The 15828-nt window shown below is 45.9% G+C and overlaps 1 protein-coding gene across 1 annotated transcript in view; it reads right to left on the bottom strand.

Moving 5' to 3' along the window:
- MYBBP1A (MYB binding protein 1a) overlaps positions 1-15828 on the bottom strand; it is a 59723-nt gene that overhangs the window by 20986 nt on the left and 22909 nt on the right. The window lies entirely within an intron of this gene.

Below are 15828 nucleotides of genomic sequence, written 5' to 3'. Positions count from 1 at the left end.
AAATACACACACAGAGAACCTTAGAAAATGACAAGTTTTTGCAACTCAAACTTATTTTTAGGACTGAAGAAGCATCAGGAGCTTTAGCGCTATCATCATTTCACTGCTCTTGGAAGTCCAGGAGACAAAAATATACAGGTGGCATCACACCACACAGGCTACTGGCATTTCAGAGCGCTGATATCTCCCCTCTGGCATACACACTACAGCAGCAAGGCTACTGGATAACCTGACCTGCCAGCAAATTTGATTCAGTAAAGGAATACATTATAAAACAGCAGCTCGCAGTATGTAATCCTTAGCATTAAGACTATTCTACAACCACAGGGATATGGCAAAAAAATAATTGCACTTCTAAAAATTCTCACCTACCAAGGCCTTTGAGACCACAATCACATGGATCACACACTGCATTAATGACAAATGCTACCAGGAAAGCTGGGGTAAAAAAACATATGCCAAGAATATGGGAAACTCTAAACAAGTTTTTTTTTGAATTTTAAGAAATAGTCAGACTATGAAATAAATTCCTCAGCCATGTGCCATTTGTTACATGTTAAAAAACAAGAAAACACAGCACGCTGCAGCTAACAGGTCTATTGGTTATAGGGGAATAACTTGTCGTTTATTTCTACAGGGCAGGGCACCCACAGCACCACAGCAAAAGTCTCTTCCAATTACTGTCAAAGCTTTTGTGAAAAGAAAACTAACAGCATGCGAAGCCACGAAGCAAGTGCTAATCTATCCCCATTTCTACTCCCACAGCTCCCCTATTTTTGTGTTTACGTTGGGTGTGGGATGGAGAGAAGGGCTCCAACAGCGCAGCACTCAGTTTTGAAAGGGCTTGCTTTCATTCCTCTGCCGCATTTGCTCTTTGCGTTTTACCATTTATGAGCCTGTAAGCTACAGATCTGTTTGATAACGGTTTGGCAGGCAGAGTCCAAGTTAGGAACACACCAGAAAGTTATTCAAAAGGACAAATTATGATAGTTAGAGGAGAAAAAGGCTGATGACCATGGCGCTCCCTGCTCCGTACAGCAAGTTTGCAGCAGGCAGTGCAGAAGCAACAGCAATTCCATACATATTGCTAGGTATACACGAGCTTTCTATCGTACCCTGACACGTTATAATCAGAATTATAAAAGATTTGGATAACCCACTGAGCCCTCCAAAGCTGCGGACATGACAGTCTTGGCCAGGAACTGTCACAACCAGTATTTAATGGAGGAGTTTAACTTGTGACTAACTTAAAAGCCTGGATTTTCACACAGCCCATTGACCTCAAAAGGATCAAACTGCAAATTCTCTGGGGAAGGCAAGAGGAGGGAAAAAAAGGACTGTTTCCCTCTTTCCTGAGTTAAGGACAAACAAAATAAGTATCCTCCAAGAGCATTAACCAGTATTCTCACTGAAGAAGCATCCAATGCCAAACATTTACTTAAAACATACAAAGGCTTTAGGCATAGCAAAAGAAAACCAGAGACAACTAAGAAAGCTCTAGTTTTCCTCAGTCCCCAAGCTGTAACTGCAGCACTCTGCACGTGGCACACGCAGACGTGTTTCATGTGTTTCAGTTGCAAGGGGACGGGAAGATAAGGCAAAGCCCTGACTGTGGCTTAAAAAAGCTATTTTTGAGAACAAACATTAATGTTAAACAGCCACAGCACTGCTGGAACAATGCACATAAAAGCAGTGGGGCTGAGATTCCCAGCTAGCAGCTAGCTAAAAGGTTTCAGAGTGGAAAGCGCTGGCCCCTTCTGGGATAAAAGGGACTTTAAAAGGGACTTGGTACAACGTGGCTGCTGTGTTCGGATGTGCCAACTGCCCATGCAAGGACACCCGAGCATCTCCATAACCATTTCTCGGTTTAAAAACATGCTGAACAGTCAACCTTCCAAGGCAGTCTCGTAAATTGGACATCTACCTCCACCTGAAACCTACCTTGTTGCCCTTTCTGGTGCTGAGCACCACACTGTCAGCAGGAGAAATCCTCCTGTGCAGAGCTCCTGCTTGCGGGGCCTGTGCAGGGCCTACGAAGCTGGTGAAGGGCCTGGAGCACAAGTCCTGTGAGGATCAGCTGGGGGAACTGGGGGTGTTTAGGCTGGAGGAGGTTCAGAGGAGGCCTCATCGCTCTCTACAGGTACCTGAAAGGAAGGTGTGGGGAGCTGGGGGTCGGCCTCTTCTCACACATAACTAGTGATAGGACTAGAGGGAATGGCCTCAAGTTGTGCCAGGGGAGGTTCAGGTTGGAAATGAGGAGACATTTCTTCTCAGGAAGAGCAGTCAGGTGTTGGGACGGGTTGCCCAGGGAGGTGGTGGAGTCACTGTCCCTGGGGGTGTTCAAGGAAGGTTGGACGTGGTGCTTAGGGGACATGGTTTAGTGGGTGATGGTGGTGTTAGGGGGGATGGTTGGACCAGATGATCTTGGAGGCCTTTTCCAACCTTAATGATTCTATGTGCAGAGCAGGCCCGTGTGACAGCACCGACACTGTGGCCGGCCCCCAGCAGGGCAGCCGTGTTATCCGTGACTGCCCAGGCTCCTGCGGCCTTCCAGCAGTCACAGCCAGCTCACGCTGGCCCGGAAAGACCATGAAAATCTATCCTGCATGATCATCTTGCTCAGGAGCTGAATTCAATATTTCCTGCTACAACCCAGTGCCTTCAGACTAATCAATCAGCTCTTTCAAGACATTCCCTCGACTAGCCTTGCCAAGGTCCAATACTGCTGTCGGTGACAGGGGAACGTGAGCAGGATCCAACGTGGCAGGCACAGAAGTCGTCTCACCAGACACCAGTTTCCTAGCCTGTAAACCTGCCCTCCTGCCTCCAGGCATGGCCAAGGCAGAATAATGCAATAGAAGCAAACACAGAGCAAAAACCCCTGCCCACCAGCCCCAGCCCTTGCTCCCACACCCTCGCTGTCCACCAAACACCCCCTGCAATGCTCTGGACCGGGAAGGAATTTCCTCCTAGCCCTCCCTCGCCCTGGCCTTGCCAAAAAAACAGCAAATAGGAGATTTACAAACCCAAGAACAAAATTTTCCTGCCAAAAAGTGATCACAACAAATGGTATTTTACAGTTTAAATTAAGTTCCTGTGACAAATGGATGAGAAAAAGTTTGCAAGGCTAGTTAATTACAATATGTAAAGCATTTATGTGGTATCTAAATCATATTTTACAACCTTGGATGACAGAGGCAATCTTACTCAGTGTACTCCCACCAAACATCCTAGCTCATCAGGCTCTTGCAGTTTTCAGTGTTTTAGAATAAACCATTCGGCACTGCAAACCAGTTTCATCCCAAGTCGATTGCACCTGTTCCTCTCTCCTAGTAAAAAAGCAGATTTCCACAGATACAGCAGGATGCTTTCCATCCAGGAAGCTTTAAATAACTCACAACAGCTTGCATATTAGCACGTTTAAAAATAATTGTCACACATGAGACACATTTTGCTCATTTACCAGATGTAGATTATCTGTTAAGGCCTTCTTGGGTGCAAGAAATTATCAATGAGCTTTGTTTTTTCGTGCCTCATTTTTAATGTTAACTTTAATTTCTTAACCCTTGAAACAGGCAACATCCTTCTCTCTAGCCAACTTCTAAACAAGCTAAGCAGTAGTTTGCAAACGCAAGGCATTGTGTGTCCTTACAGCAGCTGGAACATACAGCCCCAGTAATTTCCAGTGCAGGCCAGCCTTCCTGTCACTATCTCCAGCTCACGGAGAAACAGAAAATGGCAAGCGAATCGCCAGCTTATCACCTGCTAGGTGGAGCAGTAAGTCCCTTCCTCAGCAGCTGAACTGGGTCTCTCACCTCCAGGAGAGCAGCTCAGCATCAATGACTGAGAGGTGCTGGAAATCTCTTGCCAAAATGCACGTAGGGGAAAACCAAATGCACAGGGTGTTGGTGCTACATTCAGATCTTCATCCCTGCTTTGGAAGTTCTGCTTTTGGATTTGAGGTTTCACTATCTTGCTTGCTGAGAAAGAATAAAAACTCCCTGGAAGACAGCAACTGAGACAAAACCAATTGTGAAGAAATCCCACCACTCTAGCCCTCCTGCTGACTCCCCACCTCCTCTTTTCAATTTTTATTATCCTTCACAACCTTCTTCACCCACGGCTCAGATGTCCCGCTTTAAGCAGCAGAAAGGAGAAGTCAAGAAATCTATACAAGTCCATGACTATTCCCAAGGCTCTGAACAGCAGCTGTCGCATCGATCAGACGGGCTGTTAACTTCATTCTGCTGCTACCGAGCACTTGTCTACACTACAGAAAGTTTTATCACATTAGCTATGCTGGCATATCCTCCTCCTTCACAGCATGAAAGCAGCTATTCCAAGACACGAGCACTTTAAACCACCACCACTCAATCTGGCCGAAAACACAGGATGAGCTACACCCCATAGAAACCACCTTTATGCAATACAGCTGCACCTACACTTACAGTTAGGTCAGCCTGAGCCCTACAGGTAAGAACAGCAGAAAGCCGAGGACTGGCACTGAAGACGCTGGAGAAGCAGAGCTGGGAATGTGTGCAGGATTCACGTACATACAGGTTTCTTCATGCCCTAAAACATCATTACTTAATTTGTTTAAGCAAGGACTCTGCAAATCACCGGCAAGTGTGCTGTCCACTGCAGGAGGAGGGGATTTTTTCCACACTTGGTTCCTCTGCAAACAGCGCTCTGGAGGATGCTCTTGGCAGAGTAAAAGCCTAACCAGAGGAACCCATTTCTGAGAGCCTGCTCAGGACAAGGGTTGCAATGGGACATTTGTGATTGTTTTAGCCCTGTTCTGTTGGCAGTCAGGACAGAAGAAAAGAACAAATAAAAATAAAAGCTCCCTCCCACATTCACCACGATCTAGCATGAACTAGTGACAGAAATAAGACGTTACCAGATTTTAAAGGCAATAAAGATGAGCCAGTACACGTGGGGAGAAGATCTGGCACTGCAATTTTTCAGAGGCTATCTGCTTGCTAAATGCTGTGCTTCACTGGCAGGCTTTCTGCCTGAGATGAAGGGTCTGGAGGACATTCAGGCAGTCAAAACGAAGAAAATACCATATAACACACCGAGCTCGTGGGCCAGGCCTGGCTGAAGGCAACAGATACCAGCTTTGATTGTTTCATTCACACACAGCAAAGATACAGCCAGTGAACATTCAGGGCTGGGAAAGACATTATATACCTGTGCTCTTTTTTAACCAGAGGCCAACTGGCAGCCCCTCGGGGGGCAGCAATCCATACGGACCGATCCATAGATCGGTCTGCTGCTTTGGTGGACGCCCAGATTCATTTCTCCCCAGGGTAGCTACTTACCATATATCAGAAGGGCCAATCAGTCTTAATGTTTCCCTCAAAAAAAAGTCAATATCTTATTATCCTAAATTCTTGGAAAATAAAAAGATGCCATAATTAAGTGAGCTGCATGAGAACACAAGATAAATCAGTAGCAGAATGCAGATTAGCATACGTGAGCAGTGATGTTTTCTTGCTCTATCCATAAAGCCCAATTACAGGAATATAACTTTGGCGAGGAATATTGGTACCATAGGATGTACTGAGATCACAAGAGGAAAGAACACCAGTGGATCCTGGGCAATGCATCCAAGCCTCTCCCTTTCCGCATCAAAAAAAAAAAAGTAAAAGAGTAAAAAATATAAATAATAATAATAAAAATCTGTAAATACGCACCTTTCCCTCTCCACTTCCAAATACACTTCTCTCCAAAATTAAAATCAAAATTAAAAAAAAAAAAAGATATTAATAACTTGTTTTCTTAGTATGGCCCTGTTTATTTTGGAGCATTTCCACTTTGCTTTTACAAGCTCCTCGCTCTAAACACCAGAGAAAAAAAAATGCCCTTTTGTAAAGAAATGAAAGCAAAGATTCTCACAGAACATCCCAGTAGCTAAGGCTCAAAGAAACAGTGCCAAAGATCAAGACACCTCTTGCAGAATCAATACTGGGGGCACTGTCCTTTCCCTCGACCTTGACTTTCTTCTTCAAAAATACCCCATCCCCAAAACTTTCATTTTGTCAGTTTGGATTATACCCACATACACATGGGATTCTCAAACACCAAGAGGCTGCACTGACACCTCAAGTTACTTGCGCACATTTGTAAGACCAAAACCACAACTGCTCCTGCCAGTCCCCTGACCTGGCTGCTCCTCCCAACTCTTCCGAAGCCAGATGTCTCCTCTGCACAACAAAGCCAATTTTCCTCAATTCAGGAGAGACACGCAATAGGATTTTCTTTAGGCTATTCAAAAGGCAGCTACTGCATAATGCAGCCTATTTAAGGAGATTTTGTTAAAGTCAAATTTAATAATTTAGGAGATTTAAGAGCAGTACGTGTTTGAAAAAAGCTCAGATTGCCTAGGCACCGTGTGCCTTGTAGCTGCAGTCCCCGATTCACCAGACCAGACTCAACGTTGCAGGGATGAAGGTTTTCATCTTTTGAGAACATCTATCGGCAAATAATGAGAAATTAGAATTCCAAGTCTCTCAAATGTCAACTACTGAAGTTTAGCTTTCAAACAGTAAAAAAAAAAAGTACACATCAGTAAAATTGTTAGCTTGGAACACTGAAATAAGCAGCATTGCTAAGCAAAAAAAAAAAAAAAGTTGGAAATTGTACTGGGCTGAGCTTTGTAGATTCACCAATTCGGCCACTTGCCAGCATTATCTTTTCAATTTGCAGAATCCACAGAGAGACGCATCGTGATGTGACAGACCGCACACTGTCCCAGGGGAGAGAAGCGTGGTTCGACTCCCTGTTCTGCTCGGGGGCTGCTGAGCAATCCTGCAGGGAGATCCTTATTCTTTTCTGCAGGGAAATCTTTACTCCTTTCTAATGCTTTAACTTTTGCAAAGTGACCTTTCAATGCAGACTAAGGGAAAGCAGAAAGAGAAGCAGACAAATCCCATTCCTCCCCTATCCCCAGACAACAACAACAGAGGGACCCACCGCTTTCTACAGGAGCTCGTAAGCACGTCCTTGTCAGTGAACACTGCTCAGGTTGGCATTTGATTTTGCACTGCAGAAGCCCACATCCTTCTCCACCTGCCAACAGAACTCCCAACGCACTTGCTATTATTTCCAAACCGTTATCCAACAGCCCACTGTGAACGCAGCACCAAACGCTACCCAAAACTTCTAGCCTGACGTTTATAAAATATTTTGTGACACGAATCCAGCTCGAGCCCATAGGATGGAGATGGTCATCACCAGCTCATCACAACCACACATGTTTCTTCCCCTTCTGCTTTTGTTGTTATTAAATACATAGCAATGACCCTGCCTCCAAGCAAACCGCTCCACGTGCCCCGTACCTGCTCATGGAGCTGCCGAAGGGGCTGCGTTTGCCAGGCTGAGCAGAGCACACTTGGGCGGTTCGCTCTCAGTGCACATCTCTTTAAAAACTATCAACTCCCCGTGTGTCAGATGGCAAGTTTAATTTAGTAAGCTAGGAAATTACTCTGCCATGGAAAATCACTGCAATATGGGATGTATCTAACTAAGCAAGTGCGTCCAAGACACAGGGCTGTTAATGCTACCCATTGATCCCAAACTGGCATAGCGCTGGCCAGCAGCTGTGTCTACAGTACCAACTAAAGCCTATGTGACCTTCTAATTTTCTTATTTCTTCCCAGCAACACGCTGGAAGCGTGCTTCCTCTGTTACTTAGGATTTGCTATATGGTCATCAGCACAATTAGCTGAACAGCAGCGAGCAGAATGAGCGGTCTACATTCTCAGAATCAGAATAAAGAGGCAAGTAAGAGTTTTTGTGTGTTTGTGCTGTGCTCAGGGTGGTGGAATTTAAAGACTGGGACTGCTACGAGGGCAGATTCCCTGTGCCAACCAGTTAATGCCTGGCATCACTATGGATGCGCATGTGGGTAGCGCAAACATCTGCCTGATAGACACCTTTTTTTCGCAAAATACAGAGGGGCCATTAAAATGCACCAAGAAATACAACGGAAACCCCCATACAAAGACAAAAAAAAAACAAATGTAAGCAGTTAGCAGCATGCGTGATGTTCCAAAGAGACCCTGCAAGGCTCAGTGACAGGGGCCTGTCCAAATGAAACACAACATGAGCACACAAAGCGCTCAGCAAAAGGACAAGTAGAAATCCACGCCATGGGATTTCAAGCACTCAGCCTAAATGCAGTCAGGAGGACCTGAAAAATTTAAACATCTCCTTTTAAATTTTCAACCATCTCATACAAGCGAGAGGAAAGGGAGAGAGAAACATGGCTTAAAGCAATCACTGGAGAAGGCCACATTTTACTATCACATCAAACACCTTTCCAAAGAACATCAGAGACTATTTATAGATGCTGTCAACATCCTCCGATCCTCTGAAATAAAACAGTTTCTTTTTGAGCTCTACCAATGCAAGAGACTCTCAAAAATGAAAGCTGAGCTACAATAATCCACGTCCACAACCATCTGAAAGGTCTAGGAATTAAAAATCTTGGTACAAAAATGTAGAGCACTGGCCCTGACCCAGCAAAGCACTTAAGCATTCAACTGTTCCCCCTTCAGCTTCAGAGGGCCAGTTTACATACCTAGAGTTACAGCATGTCACAGGGCTGTGCTGGCTCGGGATCACATAGCTCAGAAATGTGCAAGAGACCACCCCTGGTTCAGCTTTACCTTGCAGCACACAGGATCTCCTTGACCATCTCCTTACAGAAAACAAAAACAGGAACAGGAGCAGGACGCTCGCTGGAGCCAAAGCATGTCAGTTTGACATACATTTTCCAGCTGCAAATGGCTTCTCTTGTAAGAAGGGTCATTAAAGAAAGGGCATATAGTGGACAGAGGAAGACAACAGCTGCTTTAACAATGTGAGGCATAAAGAAACCAGCACTGCCTGCAGGTAATTCACCCTCCTGAAGCTCTGCTCACCTCGATGCGACCCTGGGACGAGTCCTCCCCCTAGTGACACCTCTGCGAAGGACACAGGCACAACACGTCCTACCTCTGCGAGGCGACGGAGGATGCTTTGAAGGGCTGGTAGTGGCACCAGCAGTCCACCTCTCCCTTCTGATGGAGAGGGGTAGAGCTGAACTGGTGCTGGTGCTCATCTGGGGAGGTTTCTTTTGCTTCATTATTAATAACAGCTAAAGCAAAATATTCCATAACAAGTCCTTCCTAATACCACCTGCTGGAAACTATCTGCGAGGATGCAGGCGAGGCACGGTGCATGAACGTGGCGATCTATTCATTTATCACAGCACGGGGAGGAACTCTCCCACACATACACACAGAGGGGTGCTGCCTTCTGACACTCTGCAGTGCCTTTACTGTTCTTGCTTTATTAAAGTTTAATTACTTTTTAACTTAGATATTTACACAGAACATAAACCGCTCAGAACGATAACTGTCAACCAGCCAAGACCTCTTTGGCAGGACTTCGGGATCATATTTTACTCTTCTGGTGATGGCAGCTCTGGCACAGAATTGCTTCAGTTCTGTAAAATTATGTCTATATATGTTTGATCCCTTTGGGGAGACTGCCAAAGTACCAAGATTAATTAGCAACTTACCCAAAATACACTCTCTATTAGACAGATCTTAAAGGGTTCCTTGTCACAGAATGCTTTATAAAAACACACTTTGAAATATTAATGAATCTATATGACAAAAGATGACATTTTGAACTCTGTCTCAGTGCCCACTCTCATCTCCACACTAAGTAAAATGACTTTTATTAGTTTTATGACAGCTCCGCACTTACATCAGCTTTGCAGAGTTGTAGCCAAATCATGGAAAAGAAACTCACTTGATGGACAAATAGAGCATCGCTATTCTCCCAGCTACTGAGACGTCCTCAGTCAATGTAGCTTTGAAAGTAAATAATATGACAGGGATGCATTCAAACAGATGTGTGACTACACTGCAAAAATAACTACAAAGGCTCTTGGTAATTGTGTTGAAATGTACATTTGTAGTGCCTTTCCCAAGGGACAGATACCAATTCATCTGCCTAAACCCTAGCAAAACGTTACAGACTGGAAGCGGTCTGTGTCTGCCAGTGAAACCAGGACAGGGACAACAACTTACTCCTGGTAGCAGTGGATGGTTCGTTTACTAGTCTTAATTCCCAAACTGGTTGTGACCATAAATGAAATTTCCACCAGACATCGAAGCCAAAAGAGGTGGGGCCTGTGTTGAGCCACTTACCCTTATAAGGCCTTTGCACAACAGCTGATACGCACAGCCATTAAACTTAATTAAACTCAACAATGGAGGAGTCAACCCTTAAAAGAAGGCTTCCCTATAGAGGTTACCACTTTAAATACCGGTGAGATATCTCCAACCATGTGCCCAAGGCAAATGCTCTTCTGTTTCAACCTGCTTGCAGAGCAGCAGGGAGTTGTGCACGTCCTTGCTCAGTGCTGTACTCAGTGAACCACAGCGCAGAGAACCCCCCCTGGTGCACCAGCTACCTACCGCAGAAAAGCAAGAAGGCTCCACAGAGATGCTGTCAAGGAGCCTAGAACATCTCTACAAAAGTCCTAATGATGACATTTTGCAGCAGTGCCTCGTGTTGAGAGCACCAGCTTAGGACTCGGAAAAATCACAATTTGGTTCTCAGCAAAACCATCATCCCCTGATGACAAGAACCCCACCGAAATTAACAGTGCACCACCAAGGGCTTGGTGCTGCAAGAGCACCACAGGGACAGCCCGAGACCGCACACAGTTACAGAACTGGATGTTACTGTGGTTCGCCTCAACGTACTGATGCTGCTAAAAATAAACCAGGAAGACATTCCTCACCTAAGGCTCAGGAGGGTTCTGGTATGCAGCTGAGTCATGCACCAATCATTAAAATAAACACTTCTCAATTTCTGGTTCACGCTCCATCAGCACAAGCCAAAAAACCAAGCCTTTTGTGCATGTTGAAAGAGCAACACTGCGCCCACTGAAACAAGGCACAAGGAAGTAATCTGAAGGTCAAGGTCTTCTGGAAACAATTGCAGTAATAAGAGAAAAAAAAAAGAAATTAAGAAAGGAGGAAGTAAGAATAAGATCACACGCATTTTTTTCCCAAACAGAATTGGAGAGAAATGTTTAGTGCTTGTGGAAGACATCAGACTGACAGCAGCATCCTTAGTCAACAAAGCAGCACAAGCCTCCCCCACCTGGTAGCACCACACGTGTTTTGCTTGGCTAATTGTAATGCCCTGCACTGCCAACAGATCACCTGTGCCAGAAGCTCGGTGAAATTATTAGCACCAGGTCAACTCAAAGGTATGTAACATGAGCTCAACTTCTGATGACTTGTCATTTTCCCACCCTAGTCTAATCATGTAGAATACATCCTCAGCTGTCATTCGTGTCTAAGTTACATAGAGGGCATGTGCATATGCAGATATGCACACAGGTCAGGGATTCTAGAAACGTGAGCTACACTTTAACCAGATGATGCTTACACCTGAGTAAGAGAGAGCTATCAACCTTCTTACATGTACAAGAAGACTGTGATGTGTACACCGGTATCATTGTCCTGCCACTTAAGGCATTTCTGCTACTCACGTATAAGGTTGTACAGAATTAGTGCGACTGATTTTCATGACCTCTGTCCGTAGAACTGCATCCAACAAGCTGGACCAGACTATCCAAAAATGTTATCACCTTCTCTCCTCATGACTTTAACTTGAAGCTTCTTTTCATACACTAAGGGTCCTCTTGAAAAGCTTCACAGTAACTGCTTACAATCTGGTGATTTCATACAATTTCTATTCACTTTTTTCTACAGTAGACAACAGTCCGCCAACACACCACGGATGTGCAGCCTTATTCTACAAAGACAATGCAGCTTTTTAAGTTATATGGTGGTTTCACTTAACCATGGGAAAACAAACATCGACACAACTTCAGGAAAAAGATCCTGGCTGCTACTGTAGTGTTAAAAGAAAAAAAGAAACACAGCAAAACTCACAAGATCTCTCAGTTAAGTAAATGAAAGACATCCAAACATCAGTGTGTTCATTTTTCTGAAGCCTGAAGCATTTTAGCTTGCACACAGGCACCTTTGGGACAGCAGTCTTTCTTCTTCAGCTCCGCACTTAAAGACATGCAGAATTCTGGATAAATAAGCCAGGAAACCCGTAACACTGAGCGTTCACAGCACCAGCTGCCAGAGTCCGTGCACTGAGCTGGCAGAATACGACCCATCGTGTCCTGCAGTCAGTGTGGTCTGGCAAAAGGTGAGGCCTGGCCCAGATGCATGAACTGCCTGAAACAAGGAGATTTTGCAGATCCGCTGTCACACATTTCCATCTTGTGTCTTTCTGATGTATGGGTTTAAACAGCAAGCAAGTGAATTCAGGGTGGGACGAAATCCTCCTTCCCAGGTGAAGCACCCACTGCCCTTCCTTCTCCCACCCACAAATGACCCCGATCTCTCCAGCTCTTTTCTTTTCCAGGGCATTTGCTATACGAGTGTCTCCTGCAGGCATCCCCGCCCCAGGAGTAACCCCACAGGATCACACCGTGGCTACACGTACAAGCTGCAGTTTCAAGCTCAGTCTCAAAATTCACCGTTCCAGTTTAAAACTCGTTACACAGGCTGAGCTCACTGCTGGAGCAGTCTGCTTACCCAGCCACCGAGAGCCAGGTTTAAAACTGCCCTAAGAGCTCTCACCCCTCCAAGTGCTCTGTTTCATCTTACAAATTACTTTGCTGTGGAGGTGAAAAACCTTATTGCCACTTGAGGCATGTAGCAACAGCGGCAAAAGAAAAAAGATGATGATGATGTAAGTCACACAATCTAAAATATTTCTTTTAAAGCTTTGTTTCTTCCCTGCTATGCTTTGCATTTGATACACCTGCCTTTGGATCTCTCCAAGGGACCTGTCTCTCCAGCAGTCGCCCAGACCAAAGCCACACAGCACCCAGAGTGGCACTTAACACCCATCTGATGGCTACAGGCACCTCAGTCCTAACGGACACAACGCTACTGCAAAAGGTTCGACGTTCTCTGGTTTTTAGAGGTGAGCACCTGAGGGAGACGGGTTGCACAGAAAGGTTGCAGCAAAGCCAAGAGCCGGTTGCCCAAGTCACCAGTTTCAGGCAGCAGTCCTGATCAGACAAACTCTGCTTTCTGATATTCTCGTACCCGCTTCAAGGAAGCCATAGCTTCACGCTACTGGATGCTAACCATTGACGAAGCAAATCCCAGCTTTCACTCAGCCATTCCTGGCCCTGCACTAACCCTGGGCCCCGAACACGACCAGTGAATTGATCGAAGTTAAAATTCACACAGTAAAAGGGGGAAAAAAGAGATGTATACAGGGGAAAGGTAAGTTTTTACTCAAAACTTCTTCACAATGATCTTCCAATATTTGACAGCACGAATACCTGGGCAGCAGGCAGGCAGCGGTGTCCCCGGGGTCAGGACAACTGGCTGGGGCTGCAGAGGCCACGCTGCTCCTCCCCAGGCCAGCGCCAGCTGAGCACCATTTGAACGGCTCCAGCATCTCCTAGAGGAACCTCTCTGTTACAGCTGCCCAGCAGCTGAGCTCGGCAGAGCCACAGCAGCCCGCAACGGAGTGCACAGGAACAACGTTTCACCTACAGGTTGGATTTGCTGTTTCTAGACAAGAGCCTGGCGGTCCAGGCCTTGCCTTACACTGTACAGCTTGCTGAGCAAATCACCTCTACCAGGCCAGGACCACCACTCAGGGATCACGTTTTACTTGACACTACAAGCCCCAGCAAAAGCAGAGACCCCTGAAGTAAGAGCTGGACGTGTCTGCCAGCCACGACAGGACCTTTAAAGGTCCGCTTAAGAAACACAGGGACCAATGTGGCTGAGGGGAGAGACAGAAGAGCCCCGCCGTCCCCACGCTGCTCTCCCAGACTCCCCATTTTTCAGAGTGAGAGGAAGGGACGCCCTCCCTCACATCCTCCCCACGAACCAGTTTTGCTTTTGCTCAAAGCTACCTACAAACCCAACCTGAAAGCTTCTCCTACCCACTTGGGAAGGGCCTCCCCCAGGCCAGGCGAGTGTGGGCAGCAGCCCTGCTGGGCCAGAGCCTCAGGGTTCGTTACCAACCCACCTTCATAATGAAGCAGGGTTCATTACCAACCCACCTTCATAATGAAGCAGGGTTCTTTACCTCCACCTCCCCATGCAGAGCACAAGTCCCAACCCGGCACAGCCCTGAGGACTTCCTGCCAAAGGGATTTGCAGAGCTAAGAAGTCAAACTCACAGTGGGATTAGCTGTTCATACAGATACAGCAAGCACAGCCAGAACGATCAGCACTAATAACAGGAGTGTTAGAAAGGGAATTATGCCTCATACCTCTGGCACTGAGTTAGTTTAATGCTCAGAGGTCAATATTCAGAGGCTGAAGATGGAAAACTACCCCCCTTACCTTTGGAGCACTGGGGCTTGTCAAAGTCAAGCTGTCAGGAGACCTTTGGTGTCTTTAAGACCCTGAGATGGGACAGCCCTTTCGGTAGCTGAGCCCCTCAGGCTCACTCCCCCAGAGGCTGTGGAGGCTCCAGGGCAGTTATGCCCCTGCTTTGCTCCTGGCATCACCTTGCCATGCACACTCATGTAGCTTCGTCCCCATCGGACACCACACCAAAGCACCGAGAACTGAAAACGTGCATTAAGAATCAGTGGAAATATTTTATCTGAAAACCTGACAAATTGGACATTTGATGGGGGGAAGCCAGAATTCCTGAAAAGGAAATGGTTTGCAAAAAAGTAAAGCTGCACCTCCAAAAGCTTTGCATAGCTTACTCTCCACGTTGCCTTTGTTTAAACAGCAGCACATCCACGTCCTCCATCCACACTCCCACACACAGCACACTGCACGTCCTCCCCTTCCCCTCCCACCCACAGATAAACTGGCTCTGGAAACAAAGCTTGTGCAGGTAACTGCGGAAGCCCTGAAAAAAGGACAATGCTGTTCCCCGTAGGGAAGTGAAGATACCCACGTAAAAGAAGTTGTCTGCTTGGGATGTTGTTCTGGTCTCTTGAGGATAGGATCAAGTATGTACCTTATAATTAATTTGTTTGTCATTTGTGTAACACATCCTTATTCCTACCCACTGAGATTACTCATAACTTAATTTTCTCTCTTTTTTTTTTTTTGTGTTGTTGTTTTGTTTAAATCAGAGCCATTCCTATTAGGTAAAAGAGCCTGAAATGCAATTTTCATTGGCAATGTAAAGCAGCCCTAAAGGAAACACATACCTAGATCCCTCTGCTTTCCTTCCAGTGATCAGAAACAATAAAACAGCTATTTATGAAACAGAAAGGTCGATCTAGGGTGCACTTCTGCAGGGGACAAATGCACATTACAGCTAGGGGGTGGGAAAGTTTGAGACACAATGCTACTGGCCTAAAAGGGTTTTGGTTATTAACCGCGTGGGAGACACCCCCACTGCAGCGCACGCCGCAGCGAAAATCCAGAGAGGAATCATTCCCTGGTCATGCAACAGTGAGCTGTGCAGTCACCCTGCAACGTTTTATTGATAAGGCTCCGCTAATTTCGTGTTAGTCAGGCACATGCAGTCAACCATCAAAAATCAGATCTATAGCACAGGTGGTTTCAAACCAGACACAGCAGCACGTGGCCTAGAAAATGCGGGACAGCTGGCAAGGCGAAGAGCAAGATTCAAGAAGCTAACTTGGAGCTAGCGTTAGGAGGCAAGGATTACAACACGCTGCATTAATACAGAGGAGCATCTTACCAACAAGGAGGTAATCAAGGAATAAGTGACTGAAGGCAACATTACAGCAATCAGGCTTCAGCCTTGGAAGCTGCAGGCAGTTTT

This window comes from Anser cygnoides, chromosome 18 (assembly GCF_040182565.1).
Source record: "Anser cygnoides isolate HZ-2024a breed goose chromosome 18, Taihu_goose_T2T_genome, whole genome shotgun sequence".
Classification (NCBI taxonomy): Eukaryota; Metazoa; Chordata; class Aves; order Anseriformes; family Anatidae; genus Anser; species Anser cygnoides.
This window is presented reverse-complemented; position numbering and strand designations above follow the sequence as displayed.